Genomic DNA, 25001 nt, shown 5'->3' with positions numbered 1-25001 from the left:
TCATTTAATTAGTTTATTATTTTTATTTATTATTAATAACTTAATTTATTATTAATGTTATTATAAAAAAATAAGCAAAACAAAACACACTAAAAAATCTGTACTCATAGTCTACAACAGTGGTTCCCAACCTGGGGTCCGCGCCCCCCTAAGGGGGGCGCCAGAGTTCACAAGGGGGGCGCGGGAGAGGATAAGTGTTGAGGTAGAAAAAGGCATAAAAATGCTCCACTATTATATAGGGCTGTACAATTAATCCAAAATGCGATTTCGATTTCAAACAATTATAAAAAAGCATTAATCAAGATAAACGATTATATCCATCATGTACCGCCCCCTTTCCAGTTGTACACGTGTTGCGAAAGACCGCGTGCCTATGTGTGTGTGCTACACGCACACGCAGTCAGAAGCATGCGGCCGGTCAGCATTCGCACACTGACGAGCAGAGGAGCGCAGACATCTAAAGTCATCTTAACGTGAGCGCTTTAATGGTCAAATAGGTGTCAAAACGCGGTGTTTAGTGATTATTTATATTAACCCTCATTTGTGTAATAAACAAACGAGTTGACGTTTAAAAGACGTGAAAGAGAAACCATTAAAGAGAAAGCGCAAAATATTCCTGCTGCCGCCTGTTTTTATGATTAATCAAACAAGGAGAAAATGTTTCTCTGCTCTTGACTGAAGGATTTTTGTAGCTAAAGTGTTTTTCTTACAGTGGAGATGCTTAATGCACAGTTTGTTTTATATTTTTATTCTATTGTATTTATTTCTCTTTCCTTTGCAGGGTGGAAAATAACTGTGTGTATACACTTGAGTCAGAATTATTAGCCCTCCTGAATATTAGCAACCCTTTTCCTGCCCAATTTCTGTTTAATGGAAAGAAGTTTTTTTTAAACTTATTTCTGAACATAATAGTTTTGATATCTCATGTCTAATTACTGATTTCTTTTATCTTTGCTATGATGACAGCACATAATATTTTACTAGATATTTTTTTCAAAATACAAGCATTCAAATTAAAGTGCAATTCAAAGGCTTAATTAGGGTAATTAGGCAAGTCATTGTATAACAGTAGTTTCTTCTGCAGACAATCAAAAATATATATTGCTTAAGGGGGCTAATAATATTGACCTTAAAATAGGTTTCAAAATATTTAAACCTGCTTTTATTCTAGCTAAAATAAAACAAATAAGCCTAGAAGAAAAAAAAATATTAGAGAAAATACTGTTAAATTCCTTGTTCTGTTAAACATAATTTGGGAAATATTTATAAAAAAAAAAAAATTCTCAGGAGCGCTAATAATTTTGACTTTAACTGATAATCGTTTTGAATAATTGTGATTACAATTATGACCAAAGTAATTGTGATTATGATTTTTCCCAAAATCAGCCCTACTATTATATATGTATTTTTAAGTACCAAAAAAAAAAAAAAATCAACACACATGCTTAAAATTCCAACATAATAGTAAAAATAATTAAAATAAATAACTTTAAATTATTTTTTACATTTTGCTCACTTGCGCAATGTGCTTGTCCAACTTCTCGTAAAGGCAAAATCAAAACAAAAATGGTAGAGAAACGTCAATGCAATGATTCTTCAGAGGCGAAGAAAAGCCAAGAAAAGATAAGACAAAGCCTATCTAAATACACATAAACACACACATACAGTAAATATATATATATATATATATATATATATATATATATATATATATATATATATATATATATACGGCACATATATGTGTGTGCGTGTGTATTTATATGGTGGGGGGGCTCCAATGTTTGTATTTGTTCATGGGGGGGGGCCCCAGAGAAAAAGGTTGGGAACCACTGGTCTACAACTACAAAAATGACAATATTTTAAATAATTTAATTAATTAAATTTAATCTTATCTTATTTATTATTAAAGTATTTGATTTAATTTGTTTCTTGTTTTTATTTATTATTAACAATTTAATTATTTTTATTAGAATTATTATTAAAATAAATATAAGAAATATAACAAAACTCTTGGAGTCTGAAATCACAAAAATTACAATACTTTAAATATTAAATTTTTTTATTGATGATTAATTAATTAATTAAATTATATTTATTTATTATTAATTCATTCATTCATTTTCTTTTCGGCTCAGTCCCTTTATTAATCTGGGGTCACCACAGCGGAATGAACCGTAAACTTGTCCAGCATGTGTTTTACACAACGGATGCCCTTCCAGCTGCAACTCATCTCTGGGAAACATCCATACACTCCCATTCACAGACATTCACTACGTACAACTTAGCCAACCTAATTCACCTGTACCGCATGTGTATGGACTGTGGGGGAAACTGGAGAACCCGGAGGAAACCCACGCAAACTCAGGGAGAACATGCAAACTCCACACAGAAATGCCAACTGACCCAGCCGGGGCTCAAATCAACGACCTTCTTGATGTGAGGTGACAGCACTACCAACTGCGCCACTGTGTCATCCATTTATTATTAATTATTTACTTTATTTATTATGATTATTATTAAAATAAATATAAATAAGTAAAACTAAACACACAAAAAAATGTACTCTTAAGCCCGATTCACATGTGGCTTCAGTGTCAATGCTTGTCAGAGGGCATGTCTGAAGTTGGCCAATGAAATTAGTCTGCAATTTATTTATTTATTTATTTATTTATTTATTTATTTATTTATTTATTTATTTATTTATTTATTTATTTATTTAATTTATGTATTATTAATATTAAAAGTATTAATTAATTATTTAAATTATTAATTAAAATAATATAATTGTTATAATTATTACTTAAATTATTAATATAAATGTATTTATTTATTATTATATTTTTATTTATTATTAATTATTTTATTTATCATTATTACTATTATTAAAATAAATATAAACAAGTAAAACTAAACACACAAAAAATCTGTACTCTTATAGTCTGAAATGACAAAAAATAATGGCAGTACTTAATTTAATTTAATCTTATTTTATTTATTTAAAATACGGCAGACTCGGCGTGTGTTTAATTCAGCGTCCGCTAAATGCCGCCCACTCCAGCGTTTTCTGAGAGATTGATAAATGGTGGATTCTCGCCGTGGTGTTGGAGGCGAATGCAGATATTAAAAATTTGGTCAAGAATCTAATTAGCCGGCAGTAATTAAACAGTCTAGCTGAGGGTCATTAATCTCTCGCGTGGACCTTTGATGTTTTGCATACTGTCCCACCATCATTAATAAAATTCATAATGCCTTCCTTTGTGTTGTTTTATCATCCCTGTTTTTTTCTCTTCTTCTTCGCAAGTGTCAAAACATCACACGAGTTCACTGCAGCTCATTTACTCTCTGCCCAATATAACAGCACACACCGCAACCTCTGACGAGTGTGTGTGTGTGTGTGTGTCCTGTCAGCAAATGCGAGAGAGAAAAAACACTGTGCTGTGTGGCCATTGTGTCCTGGTAATTACATTTCTTACAATCAGTCTATCGCAAATCAGTCATGCTGTAAATATTAGAAAGACATGAGTGTGTGTGTGTGTGTGTGTGTGTGTGTGGACAGCAAAGTAATTTCTAGCATCATCATCCTCATGTCTTGATCTGAATAACAGCACTGATACCTCCACTTCACACTTTTAATGGCCACTCCAGGATTACGACGGTGTGTGTGTGTGTGTGTGTGTGTGTGTGAGTGAAAGCTGCATTAATTTACTGTTATCTTAATGAGCTGTGCTGTAATACGTACATGCACCGGTGTAAGTGCTGATACTGTAGCGTACGCTGGCTTTAATGGTTTAATATATCGTTTGCTGTGTTAAAGGCTAATTGTCATGTTTAACACCACACATTAAAATCACTGCTGACAAGTTTCCATCACGCACACAAAATTCAGGCTTTACGTGGATTTCGGTGGTTATACACACTGCAGTCTGCAGGCCTGGCCATTTCAGTGTGTTACATTTATACTAGTGTCTTATTGGAGATGTATAAACGGGTTGTTTTGATGCTGTTTGTGTGGCATAAATAATGTACGTTTTAGCCTTTAGTAAGTCATTCATTTAAATACAATTAATTAAGGTAATTAACATTTATTACCAACATTTTTTTTCATCAGTTGCCCATTAAATAAATTAAATAATTAACAAAAATATTTCACAAATGGCCATCATTCAATCAATCAATAAACAAACAAACAAACAAACAAATGAGTTAATTAAGATAAAATATTGCACAAATGGCAATCATTCAATCAATCAACAAACAAACAAACAAACAAACAAACAAACAAATTAGTTAATTAACATAAAATATTGCACAAATGGCAATCATTCAATCAACAAACAAACAAACAAACAAACAAACAAACAAATTAGTTAATTAACATAAAATATTGCACACATGGCAATCATTCAATCAACAAACAAACAAACAAACAAACAAACAAACAAACAAACAAACAAACAAATTAGTTAATTAACATAAAATATTGCACAAATGGCAATCATTCAATCAACAAACAAACAAACAAACAAACAAACAAATTAGTTAATTAACATAAAATATTGCACAAATGGCAATCATTCAATCAATCAATCAACAAACAAACAAACAAACTAGTTAATTAACATAAAATACTGCACAAATGACAATCATTCAATTAATCAATAAACAAACAAACAAACAAACAAATTAATTAGTTAATTAACTTAAAATATTGCAAAAAATTCAATCATTCAATCAATCAAACAACAAACAAACAAATTAATTAGTTAATCAACATAAAAATATTGCATATACGCCAATCATTAAATCAATCAACAACCAACCAAACAAACAAACAAACAACCAACCAACCAACCAACCAACCAACCAAACAAACAACCAAACAACCAACCAACCAACCAAACAAACAAACAAACAAACAATTGAATTAGTTAATTAACATAAAATATTGCACAAATGGCAATCATTCAATCAATCAACAAATAAACAAACAAATAAACAAACAAATTAATTAGCTAATTAACAAACATATTGCACAGATGGCCATTCAATCAATCAATCAATCAACATACAAATAAACAAACAAACAAACAAACAAATTAATTAACATAAAATACTGCACAAATGGCAATCATTTAATTAATCAATAAACAAACAAACAAATTAATTAATTAAAATAAAAATATTGAAAAAAACACCGTGCATTTAAGTGTAAATAACTTTTGTACAGTAGAATAAAAACCAAAGTGATGCACATGTGCATAAAATATAGATTCTACACTTTCAAACAAAACCACTTAAGAGGGTCTGGTGCAATGCTGGCCCTTTAAATCTTAAAGCGAAAGTTAACTTTCCTCAGTTAACTGGTTAAATACAGACATCATTAACCTGTGATTTTATAGCATATAGGTGTTGTCTGTGTGTACATGTTTAATGAAGTATATTTAGTATAAGTATATCATCTTGTGGATGAGTTGTCCTCGATGTTTAATAAAGATCTTGTCTCTTGAAGCTGTCAGCTCTTTTAGTTTGTCATTTATTTCTATTAAATGGTGAAAGTGCAGGGAAGTTTGCACTGCAAATAAAACGCAGTTTCCATTTCGACTATTTTTATCATTTTTCCAATTTTTTTTTAAAGCTTCAGCTCCTTGACTGATTATTCATTCAGTTTCTCGCTCTAATTTCTGTATTTTTGACCACCTTTGGAGTGCTATCAGAGCCAGATGAATGATGAATGGCTGTTAATGATAACAGGTGAATATTAAATGAAGAGTGTTACTAGATGAATAGCGGCTGATAATGATGACTGACTAGATCATCTCCAGCAGAAAAGGATGGTCTTGAATTACGCGAGTGAATATCCTGAATAAATACACATCAAGCAGATGCTTTTACACCTGCTAAAGAAATATAATCAGTGTTTACAACTGTTTATGAGTTATGAATCATATGTTGCTGGTCATTTGGATAATGGTCGTTCAGTGAGACCAATGCTTCTGGACTCAAGTGTGTTGAGTCTGGCTCAATGAATAGTCAAATATCAGATTTCTGCAATCCGTTTATTTATTTTTTTTATTTTTTTGCATTTGCATGTTTTATTTTCAGTACAGTTGCTCTAAAGTATAATCAATTGGAAGAAACTCCTGTTAATTGTGTGCAAACTCTGAATACAGCCCTGGATTTTAAAGAGAGGATTGTTTTAAACTCAAATCATGTTGCAAAATATGTCAAGGAGTTTGCATAATATACTTCATTATTCTAATGAGCTGTTTCACTGGCTTCATCGTAGATCATATTTAACAATATATTATGCACTGATTAAATAACATAAAAATGATCATAATACTATAAGACAACTGTTTATTAAATAAAATTATTTATTAACTATTTTAGTAACATTTGCAATTATGTTTCATATTAAAATCCACAATATGTAAGATTACCTGACTGTATTATTTATACAATTTATTACACACAACTTTATTTTCGTTCATTGATGAACTATTAAAATAAAAATATAAATATTTTTTAATATAATTTACTGAACCTGAACTCAAATGAACTAACAGTATTTTTTTATAAATAATATAAGTATTAATTTATATTCATTGATTTAATAAGTAATATCAATAAGTCAAATAATTAATTAAATAAATTAAATAACAAATTTACAAATAATAATAACAAATTAAATGAAATAATAAATAATAAATCATACAATATATATATTGTATATGTATATATAGTATTTATTTTAAAGTATTTAAGTAATAAATCACTGCTTGTATAATATTGCTGCATTAACTAACTGCAACCAATGACTGATTTAATTTAACATTAAATTAAAATAATTAAAATGCTCATTAATAAATAAATTATATATATATATATATATATATATATATATATATATATATATATATATATATATAATTTAATAATAATCAGAATGCTCAAAACTAAATATATATATTTATTAGAGATATTTAAATTAATTAGAGATATTTAAATATAAATATATATATAATTTAATAATAATCAGAATGCTCAAAACTAAATATATATATTTATTAGAGATATTTAAATTAATTAGAGATATTTAAATATAAATATATATATAATTTAACAATAATCAGAATGCTCAAAACTAAATATATATATATTTATTAGAGATATTTAAATTAATTAGAGATGTTTAAATCCAAATGTGCGTAAAACCTGGACAAACATACAATTTTGGTAAATTTTTTTCCTATAAAATAAATGTAAAACATTAACCCGACAGTATTTTTGGACTATATTTGACCCAAATTTAACCCTGTAATTTTAAAAGTGTATTATTATCAATTTATTAATTCATCAAAAGCACATGTAATGGCCTGATAATATTGAACAGTGCATTTAATTTTCTGCACTTTAATATTCACAACAACCCCTGAACTCTGACCTTCTGCAGAATTTATGACATATTGTCACTCAAATAATTTAATAAATTAAGTAAAATATTAAATCATATAAATAAAAATTGATATTTAAAAGTAAACTTTCATTTAAAGTAATATTTCAAATAAATTCAATGGAGATACAATAAACAAATATTATACCAAATTTTTGCTTATTTAATATTACTGCATTAACTAACCAATGACTGATTTATTTAACTTTTAATTAAAATTAATTATATATATATATATATATATATATATATATATATATATATATATATATATATATATATATATATATATATATATAATTATTTATTAAATTGGAGATATTTAAATCCTAATTTGTGTAAAACATGGAAAAACATACACATTTGGGTTAAATTTTGCCTATAAAATAAATTTAAAACATTTACCCAACAGTATATTTTGAGTATATTTAACCCAAATGTAACGCTGCAGTTTTTAAAGTGTATTATTATCAATTTATCCATTTATCAAAAGCACATGTAATGGCCTGATAATATTCAACAGTGCAATATAGCAGTTATTTCTCTGCACTTTAATAATCACAACAACCCCTGAACTCTCTTTCTCCAAACTCAAATCTCCACCATGTCAACAGCAACCCAAGTCTATTTATTCAGAATATTTCTGGACCAGTGCAGCATGCAAACCCTGTGTGATAAGAGTGCCGGACTGAAGAGTGTGTGAATGGAGTGTGAATGTGTGTGAATCTGCAGGGTAAAGAGCTTTAGGCAGCTATTGAATCAGAAACACAGCGATAAAGCAGCCGCTGTAAAACATCATTATACTCATGTTCCTCTCATTTTAGCATGTGAATGTGGAATCAGGTCAACAAAGCGCAGGCTAGCAGGCCTTAAACAGGACCAGCGTGTGTGTGAGAGCAGAATTATAGAGTCTCAAAGCCATTTTACACAGGAATGAGGATTACAGCGACTGAGGAAAATACAGGAGAGTGCTGCTCATTCCAGTTTCACATTGGAATCCACAACAGTTGTGCATAATATCTTTGAACATTATTATATATTACTGGTGCATCATGAATACACTGAAAAAATTATGCATTGGATTTACTTAAGTTCTTTTAAGGTAAATGGTTGCAAATAACACACACTCCCTGACTAAAGTCTTGTCGCCCATATAAGTTTTAGGAACAGCAAATACTATCTATTCTAGTTTATCATGTGGTATCACAATTGGCTTATATGAAAGTCAAAGGCCTCTAGATGACGCTTATTTGACCATAATCAAATATGATCATGCCTTTGTAACCCCGCCAGTCTTACGCCACCCAACCCGCTCCGAGCTGGTATCGAACCTGCGACGTCGAACGACTGACGATACAACTAAAGCAATCTCCACTGTGCTGAGCGAGAGCGCTTACTGAACAGCGCATCATCGATGATGTAAGCGTGCCCAAGCCCGAATGTAATGTGAGTGTGGGCCATCGGGGGAGGGGGGACAAGCGTGCTTTGGCCCGGTTCAAGGCAGCTGTACATAGTACATAGTGTGAGTACACTCTAACAACGCCTCGCTACTGGAGTCAGCTTCCAGAAATGATCAGATGTGCTCCAACATTAGGCACATTCAAGTCAAGACTGAACACACATCTGTTTAGCTGAGCCTTTAAGGAATGAGCACTGTGTGCTACTGTACGTCCAACAGATCGCACTGTGTCTTTCTTTTTCATTATTTCACAACCTGTCTTAAAACATTTTAATCGGTTTTTATCTGTATTTGATTATTGTCATTATCTGTTTTTGTGTTCTTATACTCGTTTGTTTTTATTCCTGTTTATGTAAAGCATTTTGAATTGCAACTGTGTTGCCTTGCTGTCACGATTACCAGCGATCGTTTCCCATAAGATCGCTGGTTTGCACCTACAATAACCACGGACTACAAATCCGCCATTTCTGGACTACATATTCATACATGCACTCTGGTCACACTCACACATGCTTCCTCATCTAGACTGATTACATTCACATCACCTGAGGATTGTCAGAGACTGATTAACACACACTATTTAAGCCACACATTCACCCCTTCAGTTCGCCGAGTCTTGTTATCTGTCACTAGTAACACTACAACGCGGTTTCCCAGTCTTGTTATCTTGTATACCGACCGTTAGCCTTGTTAGCCTTTTGTCTTTGCCTGCCTTTCTGACCTCTAGCCTGTATTCGACTGTGATTCTGGACTGTCTCCAAATACCTGTTTGCACCTGTGTTGACCATCGCTTGCCTGACTTTGAATAAACCTGCACGTGGATCCAAAACTCCAGTTGTTTGTGTCACTCCCCGCGACGTTACACTTGCCTTGTTTTAAGGTAAAAACTGGCTTATTTTTGGCATATTATTTCTTAAAACAAGACAATGTTCTTTGCTTGTGCAGAAAATGCTTCTTGATTTAAGAAATTTTAGATACGTGGACTAGAAAGAGACAAAAACTCTAAGTAAAGCATTTTGTTTACAGTGAAGGGTGCACTGTGGGCTACCTCAAGGCTCTCTTGCTTTTTACATTATAAACACTATAATCAATTCTTATTAAAATATAGATTTTTTAAAAATGTTTATTTATGTGCTTTTTGCTGCAACAAAATACAGAAAAACCCCCAATTCAATACACTACAATATAATATAATATAATACATATTAAATACAATACATAAAAAAATTATAATAAAAATAAAATAAAAACACTAATCTATGACAGAACAACCGAGCAACAGAACACAGAGGGACAAATGCACATGAAAACAAAATATAATTTAGCTGGTCAGGTTAATGCATAAATAAAAGCAATGATATAGTAACGTTGTTGTCATTCATTCATTCATTTTCTTGTCGGCTTAGTCCCTTTATTAATCCGGGCCACAGCGGAATGAACCGCCAACTTATCCAGCAAGTTTTTACGCAGCGGATGCCCTTCCAGCCACAACCCATCTCTGGGAAACATCCACACACACACTATGGTGAATTTAGCCTACCCAATTCACCTGTACCGCATGTCTTTGGACTGTGGGGGAAACCGGAGAACCCAGAGGAAACCCACACGAATGCAGGGAGAACATGCAAACTCCACACAGAAACGGCAACTGAGCCGAGGTTCGAACCAGCGACCTTCTTGCTGTAGGGCGACACCACAACCTACTGCGCCACTGCCTCACCGTAACGTTGTTGTATCACCAAAAAAACTGCATTATCCTGACTACAGTGTTATTGTCAAATAATAGTTTGCGCACGTAATAATAATACGTACATAGCAGAGCTTGCAAAACTGTGTTTTTTTGTCGACAACATGAACGTTGTCAACATAACTCACTGGAAATCCAAAATGCTTCCACACCGGCGACTTCATTGAAAGAGGAGAGGGTTTAAGCTCTGTCGACGGGTCTCCTGCTTCTGCAGTTTAACAAGCACTTCAACAAGCCTGTTTTTTTCCGCTTGGCAAGCCAAGCTGACATGACATGGGGGCGTGGCAGCATCGACGATTCTATTTTTTGATTCGATAATCGAAATTGAGCATAAATTTCGATCGATTTCGATTAAAAATCGAAACCGTGACACCCCTAGTTAGGGATCCTTCTGCTGTTTTACACCTAATACAGAGTGGAAATACCTGAAGATAAATCTTACAGTATGTAGTTTCTCCTTTGATAAAATATAGATTTTTCTGCGGCTTAATATATTTGTTATCTTGGTCTGTGTCTTGCATTGTTTCGCTTACTGTTGTAGGTTATAAGACTTAAAAAAAAGGAATTTGTAATCATGTCAAGACCTGACTGGAAGTACTTTAGCTGCACATTTATCTGAAAATAACTGCACCATTCATCAGTATCATGCATTTTTAAATCTGTATAGTATAACACTGCCATATTGTTTATCCCATTGCATAATGTTGACTGTATTATCGCCTGGCTCTAATCTGATCAATGCAATTACAATGCATGCACATATTCTAAACACAACATCGTCATGACTGAAGGCTGCTTTGAAACTGTTTATAAGCATGACTGTGAGTTTGCCTTTGCAGAGATGAGAAGCAAATCTATTAGGCTTTTATGAATCTATTATAAAATCAGAAAGCAGAAGATTTCCTCCAGGTTATAGCCGTCTGCCAGGTAGTTTTGGGTCAGATTATGCGCGCATTCGCCACAGATCGAGTGTTGCTTTTGCTTTTCTGGATGAATTTTCTCAAGTCTCGGTGTCACAGACTCTCTGCACCTTCAGCCTCATGATCACCGCTGCCAATATTTCCGCTCTCAAATTCATTAGCATTGGGTGATTAGCAGAATATTTTGGCCTCAAATACGAATCCAAACTTATTACATATTTAATCCAATCAGCGGCTCTGATAGATTCTGCTCTAAGCAGCCATTACATGCCTGATTTCATGTGACTGAAAAGCTAAACTTGGTCAAGGGGCTTGTAACACGCCACATGTTTCAGGACGTACACCAGTCAAAACCACACTTAGAGAGCGTTTCAGAAAGATACAGACAAAGAAACCGCTATAAATGAAGCACTGGACACACAAATCAGACACTCGAGTAAAGTACAAATACTTTAATAAAGTAATACTCTAGTAAAACTTAATGTCCTCCCTTTCAATTTTACTTGACTCAAAGTACTTGATTTGAAACGTTCTCAAGTATTAAAAGCAGTTATTGTACACTATGCATGCTTATTTTGCAATAAATATAACTATAAACATACAATGTAAAAAAGATGTGTTAAAAGTAGATGTAAAAATGTATGTAATCATATAATGATATCATGTGTTACTGCAGCAAAACACATTATTTATTATTCATTTGTTGCTTTAATATATGAATCATCATATGGATCATTTGAGTGGTTTACTGAAGACTCAGTAACTGATGAATCAGTTTTGAATCAGTGAGTTCTTAACTGGAGAGTGACTCAGAACGGATCATTTGAATCACTGAGTTTTTTTACTGGAGACTCACTCTGAATGGATCATTTGATTCAGTGAGTTGTTTACTGAACACTCACTCTAAATTATTCTTTTGAATCCGTGAGTTCTTAACTGGAGACTGACTCGGAATGAATCATTTGAATCACTGAGTTTTTTACTGAAGACTCACTCTGAATGGATCATTTGATTCAGTGAGTTGTTTACTAAACACTCACTCTAAATGATTCTTTTGAATCCGTGAGTTCTTAACTGGAGACTGACTCGGAATGAATCATTTGAATCACTGAGTTTTTTACTGAAGACTCACTCTGAATGAATAATTTGAATCAGTGAGTTTTTTTATTGGACACTCACTGAACGAATCATTTGAATCAGTGAGTTTTTTACTGAAGACTCACTCTGAATGAATAATTTGAATCATTGAGTTTTTTTATTGGACACTCACTAAACGAATCATTTGAATCAGTGAGTTTTTTACTGGAGACTCACTCTGAATGGATCATTTGATTCAGTGAGTTGTTTACTGAATACTCACTCTGAATGATTCATTTGAATCAGTGAGTTCTTAACTGGAGACTGACTCGGAATGAATCATTTGAATCACTGAGTTTTTTACTGAAGACTCACTCTGAATGAATAATTTGAATCACTGAGTTTTTTTATTGGACACTCACTGAACGAATCATTTGAATCAGTGAGTTTTTTTATTGGAGACTCACTCTGAACGAATCATTTGAATCAGTGAGTTTTTTGTTGGAGACTCACTCTGAATGGATCATTTAAATCAGTTATTTTTTTATTGGAGACTCACTCTGAACGAATCATTTGAATCAGTGAGTTTTTTGGTGGAGACTCACTTTGAATGGATCATTTGAATCAGTGAGTTGTTTACTGGAGACTTACACTGAACGGATAATTTGAATCAGTGAGTTTTTTTTTATTGTAGACTCACTCTGAACGAATAATTTGAATCAGAGTGAGTTGTTTACTGAATACCCACTAAGAACGAATCATTTGAATCAGTGAGTCATTGATTGGAGACTCAGTGGATTAAGAAAGATTAAGGAAATGTAGTAAAATTGCAATATTAATTTTTTTCATGCAGTGAAGTAAATAAAACACTGAACAAGTCTAAGGTTAGATGTTGTTGCTGCCATGTGTGTGTTTGCTCTAATAGGATTTGGTGGAGATTTAGCACTAAGGTCTTGTGTGTGCCGCTGGGACTCGATGCTTTTAAAGAGCCGCTTTAAACCTCTTGAAAGAGCTCAGGCCTGGAGGTGACAGAGAGCAAACGGATGGGCTGCGATGTTTTCCTGAGAGCCCAGGGGCCCGGGGCCGCACCTACCGTCCCAAATGGCTCCCAGACAGACAAAAAGCCCTGATTGGCCACTCCTGAGCCAAACATGACAGTCCAACCTGAATACATTTGCATAGATACAGAGATCTGCAGGCGACTCTTACGGCCGGACTTCTGTCTGTCTTTCTGAAGCGCTTCTGACCGCAGCTGCGCATCCATCAGACCCTCAAACACAACACATATATTTCAGTGCTTTGCTTGACCTTTGCCAGGTGCAGCTCAGGATGCAGTTAGATCGTGCACGCTCGAAAACATGCAAGGATAAGTTAAAAGCATATTAAGTAAGATGTTTTCCAGTCAAATATCTGAAGAAACTAACATTTATTTAATTAATAATTCTCCTTCGGCTTAGCTCCTTATTTATCAAGCTCCTTATTTATCAGGGGTTTCCACAGCAGAATGAACTGCCAACTATACCAGCATGTTTTATGCAGCTGATGCCCTTTCAGCCACAACCTAGTCTTGGGAAACACCCATACACACTCATTCACACACACACTCATACACTACGGCCAGTGGTTCATCAATTCCCCAATAGCGCATGTGTTTGGAGTGCGGGGGAATCTCAGTTTGTGCTTTTGTTTCACTTCATTTCTCTTGTTTATTGTTAGTAGACCTGCTGTAAAACAGAAAAAAGAAAGAACAAAAAAAAAAGCGAGAGAGCACACAACCCCAGAGGGCTCCTGTTTCAAACGTCAGGCCGAGCTCGAGCAGAAAAAGGGCGACCGGGAAAAAAAAGAGAGGCTAAAAAACCTCGGCCTATTTCTGCATCTGTTTACATAAACCTTTCCTTACTTCTCCTCTCCGAGACGGAACAGAAGACGCTTTGAAGGGAAGATAAATCGCGCTGCAGCTCTTCAGAAAGCGCTCTGATCTCGCAGTAATTGATAAACAAGCGCCGGCTCTCAGAAACGGGCCTCGTGACAATCGGAGACTCGAGGTCTTTGTGGCCACTCCACGACGGCGACTGTATTTTAATAAAGCACATTGTACCAAATTAAAAGCCCTTGGCTTGGGGCGCTGACTGTAACCAACTGCCTTACAAAATATTTACACTGCGCTGGGAAAGCAAGTAATTGAAAGTCTTTTGAAAAATGGAGGAGCGCCGCGCGCACAATAGAGCATCTTTGAAAGGCTGGTGTAAAGCGTGGACTCCGCGGGTCCATATGGACCGCAGACGCTCTGCTTTCTGCTTTAAATTCCCATGATGCGAAGGGTTTGCGTGAAACTGATCTGTCCGCTCTCTCTGCTAGCGCTGGATGTGTATACAGTGGCTGCAATCACTCGCTCAGACTCAGGCAGGTATGCTGTAAACATTATTAATTGCGATTCATGTGGGAGTCGCTGTTGTGCATTTCAGGAGTGCAGGAACGCTGGATCAACTCTTTGCATGCATGTGTTAGAGGCGAAACAGTAGAGCTAGCTAATAATCAGACAACTTGATATATAAAATCACTTGATATATAATATAATCAAGGCTTGACATTAACTTATTTGATCACAAGCCACAGTGGCTAGTAGTTTTCCAGCGTTACTAGCCACTCTGCATTTTCACTAGCCACAATTTTGTTGTTGGGAAAATATATTTATATGCATAAATTTGACTTTGACGTGCTTAAATGACTTGATTTAGAGTTTGTGTTTTGTGCCTCCTCATTCATTTCACATTTTGTGTGTAGCGTATGAGCAAATGGGTCATGGTTTCATAGTGTTATACTGCAATTAGTTTTTATTTCACATCACTTTTCAGAACTCAAAGTTAAGGATTTACCAAATTTATCTCTGACCACTCCAAACAATAATTATTTCACAGCCACAATTTTTAAATGTGTCAAAACATGCTAAATATAGCTGTATACTTTACTTTTTATTTAACAACGACCAAGAAAAACAATTGACTTTTAAAATTAATTATTGTCATGTATCAGAAATATGCACAGTAATCTGTCCTGGCTAAAGATCTCTCAGATCAGCAGTTAACTACACATAAATGAAGAGTTAATCTCATATTAAAGCAATGTTATTGTAAAAATGATCATTAACCAGTTAAACTCTGTGCATCGACTTTCGCTTTCAGATTTAAAGGGCCAGCATTGCACCAGACCCGCTTAAGTGGTTTCATTTGAAAGTGTAGTATTTATATTTTATGCACAGATGCATCACTTTGGTTTTTATTCTACTGTGCAAACGTTATTTACACTTAAATACACAGTGTTTTGGATACCCGAGCTGGGTATTAAACATTAGTTCATTTTCATGTGGTTCATATATGACGCATGTACAGGTTATATCTCAAATGAAAGCTCTTGCCGGTGCTCATACAGTACTAGCATTCTTTTTACTGAATTATATTCACATATCAAACAGTTGTCGAATGAATCGCTGTGTTTCCATGGTGCAGAAGTGAAATCAATACATTAATGATCAATAAGCAGCTCCAGATAGCACAGACAGCTGTCATCTCTTACCTTATGCTGTGTGCTTCAGGGCCATTCTCCTCTGTTTTTAAGCTGATGTGCATAAGTAATGCTTTTATATGTCTGACGTGCTCCAAACACAGTGAATTATGTTTGATCAAACAAAAGAATAGTGAAATATGAACACAATGACCGCTCCTGTGGCTTGTACAGCACCTCTCATCAGTTGGAATACAATAACTTTTGCATAGATTATGGTGGAGACATTTTTCTGTTTTCCTATGATTACAGACATGTGCAGGAACCACCAACATTAATCACAGCACGCTAGACCACACACAACCTAAAAGGTCCACTTTCACATTTGAGCAAAAAAAAAAAAAAAAAAAAAAAAAAAAAATATATATATATATATATATATATATATATATATATATATATATATATATATATATATATACATACTAAAAGTGCCTCTTTTATTAGGTGTTTATTATAACACAGACAACATATACAGATAATTTAAACACTTTCAGTAGTGTTTTATGAAAATTCAAAGGGTTTTCTTTAAAATGACACCAAATGTTTGCATTTACACCTCTGCATGTGGACTTGGGAAGCTTTTAAATTTGGTTAGGCAAAATCCAGGCGGAAATCACAAAATAGCAGCAGAGTTTAACTGGTTAAATTACATAAACAACAATAAACCTAAGCAAAAGAAAACAAGTAAAAAACACTGTGTGATAATGAAAGGATAATCACACAGTTAAGGCCATCATCAGGGAAACGGTTTGAATTTCTGCTTAGTAAAAAAACATTAGTGTGCCATTTGGGATGCCACTACATACATGTACTATCTGTTGAGTGTGTAAGTGCATAAGTACATAGTGCATGAGTGCATAGTGTATAGTGTGCCATTTGGGACGCAGCTAAAGACATAGGAAATATGAGTGCTTGACCTGAGAAAACTCGAGCCGAGCACAACATACAAGTCATGACAGGACTAGTGTCTCGACTACAAACAAGAATTAACAAGACTAGAGTGGCAAAACCCTGACAATGCTGGCTTCCACACAATCCATTTGTGTCAAGACAACATGAAGGAATTAGGTTTAACTTACTACTTCTTACTCATTTGAGTTGATTGAACATAAAATAATTAAGTTGTCCCCGCAAAAAAACTCAAGAATGGTGTGGTTTCAGCTCATTTTACATAAGCAGCTTGAACAAACGTCATTTTTTGAGTGTGTCCTAAAGAATTGACGTATTGTTGTCTTTCAAACTCTTCTGTAGTCCTTCTAAACTCTCTGATAAGTCTGTGTTGTGACAAAACAAGGTGAAACAATGCATTCTTAGCTCTGGTTTGTCTCTGTCTTTCTCTGTGTGCGTGTGTGTGTCTGTGTGTGTGTGTGTATGTGTGTGTCAGCGGAGGTTTGATGTGTGCAGTCTCGTCCTGGATAATGGTCTACCAGGGGACCGTTGTCATCACTGTCAATAGAGCGGCCGGAGGGAAACACGCGGCTCTACCTTTGTAGCTGCGGTTGCCTGATCCTCCGTCTCTCTCTCTCTCTCTGTCTTTCATTGTGTTTCTCGTGGCGTTTGTAACCGTGTCAGGCAGGTCACTTTATTTTGCCGTGATGTGTCCTGATAACAGCGGCGTGTATAATCAAAATATTCTGACAGATTCTTTTCTTTCTGAACTCTCCCTCTCTTTCTTTGTCTGTGTGTGTGTGTGTGTGTGTGTGTGTGGGCCTGACTCTCTCTTGTTTTTTCTTCTTCATTTATATCTTCTCAGTGTCAAACGAAACCTTGAAGAGGACTGATCTTTTTCATGTATACGCTTTAACTAGATTCTGTGTCTTTGATATAATTACGCTCCTGAGGGTTGAAGCCAATGCTGCTTGTGCTTCTCAGTGCTTCGTGGAGCGATCAGAATCATTACATCAATCCATTGTTCTGTCCATCAACCAATCCATAGTTGGACCCATCCATTTATCCATTAATCCATTGTTCTACCAATCCATCCAATCAATTGTTCTGTCCATCCACTCATCCATAGTTTACCCCAATCCATCCATCCATTAACCCATTGTTCTACCAATCCATCCATTCATTCAGTTTGACCCATCCATCCATTCATCCTTCTATTAAATCCACTTTTCTATCAATCTATCCATCCATCCATAGTTTGAGCCATCCATCCATCCATCCATCCATAGTTTGACCCATCCATTTATCTATCCATCTTTTAAACGGTTGTTTCACCAATCCATCCATGCAGTTTGACCCATCCATCCATCCATTCATCCATCCATCAATCCATCCATCCATCCATCCATTCATTGTTCTACCAATCCAACCATCCAAAGTTTGACCCATTTAATAATTGATCATACATCCACCCATCCATATTTTAAACCATTCATCCATCCATCCCTCTTTCTATTGCTCAATCCATCCATACACCCATCCATTTATCATTCTATCTATCCATCTATACATCATTTAACCTATCTATTTGTTCATCCATCCATCCATTCATCCATCCATCCATCAATCCACTGTTCTAACCAATCCATCCATAGTTTGACCCATCTATCGTCAATACATTGTTCTATCAACCCATCCATCCATTGCTCTATCCATCCATTCATCCATCTATAGTTTGACCCATCCATCCAGCCATCCATCCATCCATCCAGCCATCGTTCTACCAATCCATCCATCCATAGTTTGACCCATTCATCCATCAATCTATTGTTCTATCCATCCATCCATCCATACATACATACATAAACTTATCCATACATACATCAATCCACCCATAGTTTTACCCATCCACTCATCCATAGTTTAAATTATTAATCAATCTATTGTTCAATCTATCCAACTGTTCATCATTTAATTCATCCATCTATCCGTTCACCCATCTCTCCATCCATAATATTGTTGCATATATTCATCCATCCAACTATAAATCTATTAGTCCACTGTTCCATCCATCCATCCATCCATCCATCCATCCATCTGTCATTTAATTTCTCCATCCAGCCATATTTATATCCATTTATAGTGACAATAATTATTAATACACTCATTAATGAGCAATATCATGTTACCACTGAGGCTGTATTATAGCATTAAGCTTTAAGTCTCTTTCTTTCTGAACTCTTTCTCTGTGTGTGTGTTTGTGTGTGTGTGTGTGTGTGTGTGTGTGTGTGTGTGGGCCTGACTCTCTCTGTCTCACTTGTTTTTTCTTCTTCATTTATATCTTCTCAGTGTCAAACGAAACCTTGAAGAGGACTGATCTTTTTCATGTATACGCTTTAACTGGATTCTGTGTCTTTGATATAATTACGCTCCTGAGGGTTGAAGCGAGCGCTGCTTGTGCTTCTCGCCGCTTTGTAGAGCGATCAGAACTTTTCACGTGTCAAAAGCTCTTTCAAGCTTCACGGCACCTTGCTAAGAGACACGAAACACTGAGAAAACAAAATCCATATAAAACAGCAGAACACAACATCCAACTGGACCAAAGAGAGAGAGAGAAAACTTCATTAGCGGTCTTCTAGGCTTTGAAGTAGAGAGATATAAACATCTCTCTCTCCTTATATCCCTCTATCTTTATATATCTATCTGTTTGTTCCATCCATCCATCATTCCTTCCATCATTTATCCACAATTTCATCCATCCATCATTCTGTTGTTTAATTTATTGTTCAAAATATCAGTTCATCCACCTATCCATCATGCTTTTGTTCCATGCATCCATCCATTACACATCCATCCATACATCATTCAACCATTCTCCACTTATATCCTATCATTCGTCGATCACTTCATCTAGACACCCATCCGTTTATTCATTCATCATTCTATTGTTTCATTCATCTAACCATCCATCCACCCATCCATCCATCCATCTATCTTTCTATCGTTCTATTGTTCCAATCATCTAACCAACCATCCATCCATCCATCCTATTGTTCCATCGATCTACTCATACATCCACCCAACCACAAATCCATCCATTGATTCATCCATCCATTCTTTGTTCCATCCATTGTTCCACTCATTTATTCATTTATATATTTATCCATCCATCATCCATCCATTGTTATATTGTTTCATTCAACTAACCATTCACCCACCCACACACCCATCCATCCATATATCTATCCATCATTCTATTGTTCCATTTATCTAACCATCATTCCATCCATCCATCTATCTACAAAACCACAATTCAATCTATCCATCAATCCATCCATCCATCTTTTCACTCATCTATTCATTCATTAATTCACATTGTTTCATCCATCCATCCATCAACCATCCATCCTCCCATTCATCTCTGTTATTGTTCCATCCATCCATCGTTCTAATGTTCCACTCATCTATTTATCCATGCATCCACCCATCCATCCATATATCCATCCATCCATCATCCTACTGTTATATTCATCCATTGTTCCATTCATCTATTCATCCATTCATCCTTAACTGGATCCATTCATCATCCATCTATCCACTGTTTAATTGTTCCATCCATCCACCTATCGATCCATCCATCGATCCATCTATCCATCCATCCATCCATCCATCCATCCATCCATCCATCCATCCATCCATCCATCCATCCATCCATCCATCTCTTTATCCATCCATACATCTATCCATTATTCTATTGTTCTATTTATCTAACCATCCATCCATCCAGTTATCCATCCATCCATTTATATATCCATCATTCTATTTATCTAACCATCCATCCATCCATCCATCCATCCATCCATCCATCCACTGTTTTATTGTTCCATCCATCCATCCATCCATCCATCCACTTATCCATCCATCCATCCATCCATCCATCCACTGTTTTATTGTTCCATCCATCCATCCATCCATCCATCCATCCATCCATCCATCCATCCATCCATCCATCCACTGTTTTATTGTTCCATCCATCCATCCATCCACTTATCCATCCATCCATCCATCTATCCATCCATCCATCCATCCACTTATCCATCCATCCATCCATCCATCCATCCATCCATCTATCCATCCATCCACTTATCCATCCATCCATCCATCCATCCATCCATTTATCCATCCATATATCTATCCATCATTCTATTGTTCTATTTATCTAACCAGCCATCCATCTATTGTTCCATCCACAAAACCACAATTCATTAAACCACTGTTTTATTGCACCCCCCCCCCACCACACACACACATGCATCCATCCTTTATCAACCCTATTATTTATGAGCATTACCATGTTGCCTGTATTATAAAGTCAGCAAGTGGTGTACTTTACCGTGTTTTATCATGTTTGTACGATGCTTTCAGTCACAAAGCCGAGTGGATTAAAAGGAGTGTAAAATATCTGAAACACACAAACCCCCGGCGGCTCCTGCTCTCACTCTTTCACTCATCTGATTTAATCAAGTGCTGTGGAAATGAGTGTTTTCTCCTCAGGTATTTCTCAGCTACAGGTGTAAAAGATGAAATGAGCAGGTGCAGCCACATTACACACAGCAATCAATTAAAGCACGCACATCCACCCTTTAAGGATAATTAAAGGTGTTCTGGAACAGGTCTGACTTTTTATGAAATTCTCGTTAATTTATTCATTTCAGATGTTCTGTATGTAATGTTAGTGTGATCTCATTCACGCGTGTACTTGAAGAGGCACTTGAATGAACTATAAATGTACTGACATCATCTAAAACAAACACTGCACTTGCTGATTTGTGTAAACGAGAGAAGAACTGTCTTTAATAGGCGTACCTGGCGACATCTGTGTCTGAAATTCCAGGAGAACAGGTCTGAATAACACAGTTGAGAACCGTGTTAGTAACTGTATACTGTGGTATTAGTAAATAAATACTATAGACCTGGGTGGCTGCTGCGATTGGATATTAATACCAAAGTGTCTGAATTAAGGGAGACTACCGGGAAAAACGGGAGTGTGGGTAGGTTTTAAGGAATTTGCAAAGCATAAATAGTCCCTTCCAGCTGCAACCCAGAACTGGGAAATACACACTCATTCACACACTACGCCCAATTTAGCTCAACAATTCCCCTATAGCGCATGTGTTTGGGCTGTGGAGGAAACCGGAGAACCTGGAGGAAACCCACTCCATGGGGAGAACATGCAAGCTCCACACAGATACGCCAACTGACCCAGCCGAGACTCAAACCAGCGACCTTCTTGCTGCGAGGCTACAGTGTTAACCATTGAGCCACCGTGCTGCTTAGTAATGATTGAGTTATAAACAGCTTACAAATTTCTATTAATGTAGAGTTAATTATAGACATGTTTTTATTATTATTATTTTTATTATTATATTTGCATAATAAATTTACATATTTTTATTTATTTATTTATTTATTTATTTTATTGATTAATTTTAAACATCTCCATTCTTTAATTTTAGATGTCTGATCATTTACAATTAAAAACAACAACAAAAAAATAAATTAAATGTAAAAGTTGCACAGCAGTGAATCAGCAATAAATGAAGCACACATAACATTCCTTTAGTTATATTTTTGCATATATTATATTGTATTTTAAATATATTAAATGCATTTTTACAGTGTGCATGAAACATAATTATAATGCAATTAAATTATTTAATTATTATTTTAATTTCCACCTTAAAATCTTTTAAAAAAATGAATTAAATTTAAATGTTTTGTTATATTTGCATAATACATGTACATATTTTTATTTATTTATTTTAACGATTGATTTTAGACATGTCCATTTAGTCATAATTAATTAATAAATAAAAATGTAAAAGTTGCACAGCAGTAAACTGGTGAATCAGTGTCTTTATCCAACCAGCAGGAAACAAGGCACACTTAATATCCTTTCGCTTTAATAAATCAAATAAATAAATCTCTTTTGTGATATTTTGACATAAAAAGCGCTGTTATTTTTCATGTACATTTTCTAAATGCATTTTTACAGTGGCCATGAAACAAAAACATAATGCAATTTAATGATTCAATTATTATTTAATTATTATTTTCATTTTTCACATTTTTCTATTTTTAATATTATAAATGTACATATTTGTATTTTTTGCACATCGGTGAACTGGTGAATCAGTGTCTTTATCCAACCAGCGGGAAACAAAACACACTTAACATCCCTTTAGTTATATTTTTGCATTTATTATAGAGTATTTTTATATATCAAATGCATTTTTACAGAGTTCATAAGACAAAATCATAATGCAATTAAATTATTTAATTATTATTTGAATTTCCACACTGAAAATGTTAAAAAGTGCGTTTGATATGAATTTTTATTATATTTACAAAACAAATGTTCATATTTTTTATTCATTTATTTAATTGATTGATTAATTTTAGACACGTCCATTCAGTCACAATAAAAAAACAACAACAAATCAATAAATCAAATGTAAAAGTTGCACAGCAGTAAACTGAATCAGTGTCTTTATCCAACCAGCGGGAAACGAAGCACACTTAACATCCCTTCACTTCAATAAATCAAATAAATAAACCCCTTTTGTGATATTTTGGCATAAAAAGCGCTGTTATTTTTCATGAACATTTTTTAAATGCATTTTTACAGTGGCCATGAAGCAAAAACATAATGCAATTTAATGATTCAATTATTATTGAATTTCCACATAAAAAAATACAATCGGTGTTTCATTATAAATGCACATATTTTTATTTCTTGCTTATGCTGATTAATTTTAGACATGTTCAATCAGTCACATTTACAAAAACTAAAATAAAAAATAACATAAATAAATCAAATGTAAAAGTTGCACATCAGTGAACTGGTGAATCAGTGTCTTTATCCAACCAGCAGGAAATGAAACACACTAAACATCCCTTTTGTTATATTTTTCCATAAATTATATTGTATTTTTATATATTAAATGCATTTTTTACAGTGTGCATGAGACAAGATCATAATGCAATTAAATTACTTAATTATTATTTTAATTTAAAAATGTTAAAAAAAAACATATTTTTTTATTTATTCTTTTTAATGAATAATTTTAGGCATGTCCGTTCAGTCATAATTAATAAATAAATAAAAATGTAAAAGTTGCACAGCAGTAAACTGGTGAATCAGGGTCTTTATCCAACCAGCAGGAAACAAAGCACACTTAACATCCTTTCACTTTAATAAATCAAATAAATAAACCCCTTTTGTGATATTTTGGCATAAAAAGCGCTGTTATTTTTCATGAACATTTTCTAAACGCATGTTTACCATGAAACAAAAACATAATGCAATTTAATGATTCAATTATTATTTAATTATTATTTTCATTTTTCACATTTTTCTATTTTTAATATTATAAATGTACATATTTGTATTTTTTGCACATCGGTGAACTGGTGAATCAGTGTCTTTACCCAACCAGCGGGAAACAAAACACACTTAACATCCCTTTAGTTATATTTTTGCATATATTATAGTGTATTTTTATATATCAAATGCATTTTTACAGTGTTCATAAGACAAAATCATAATGCAATTAAATTATTTAATTATTATTTGAATTTCCACACTGAAAATGTTAAAAAGTGCATTTGATATGAATTTTTATTATATTTACAAAACAAATGTTCATATTTTTTATTCATTTATTTAATTGATTGATTCATTTTAGACACGTCCATTCAGTCACAATAAAAAAACAACAACAAATCAATAAATCAAATGTAAAAGTTGCACAGCAGTAAACGTAATCAGTGTCTTTATCCAACCAGCGGGAAACAAAACACACTTAACATACCTTCACTTCAATAAAT

General features: G+C 34.1%; 1 long non-coding RNA gene across 5 annotated transcripts in view; it reads right to left on the bottom strand.

The window, feature by feature from the left end:
- The window catches only part of LOC141386154 (uncharacterized), a 263034-nt gene that overhangs the window by 66831 nt on the left and 171202 nt on the right, over positions 1-25001 (bottom strand). The window lies entirely within an intron of this gene.

Source organism: Danio rerio, chromosome 6 (assembly GCF_049306965.1).
Source record: "Danio rerio strain Tuebingen ecotype United States chromosome 6, GRCz12tu, whole genome shotgun sequence".
NCBI classification, from domain to species: domain Eukaryota; kingdom Metazoa; phylum Chordata; class Actinopteri; order Cypriniformes; family Danionidae; genus Danio; species Danio rerio.
The sequence above is the reverse complement of the archived record's forward strand: the minus strand, read 5'-3'. Positions and strand labels throughout refer to the sequence as shown.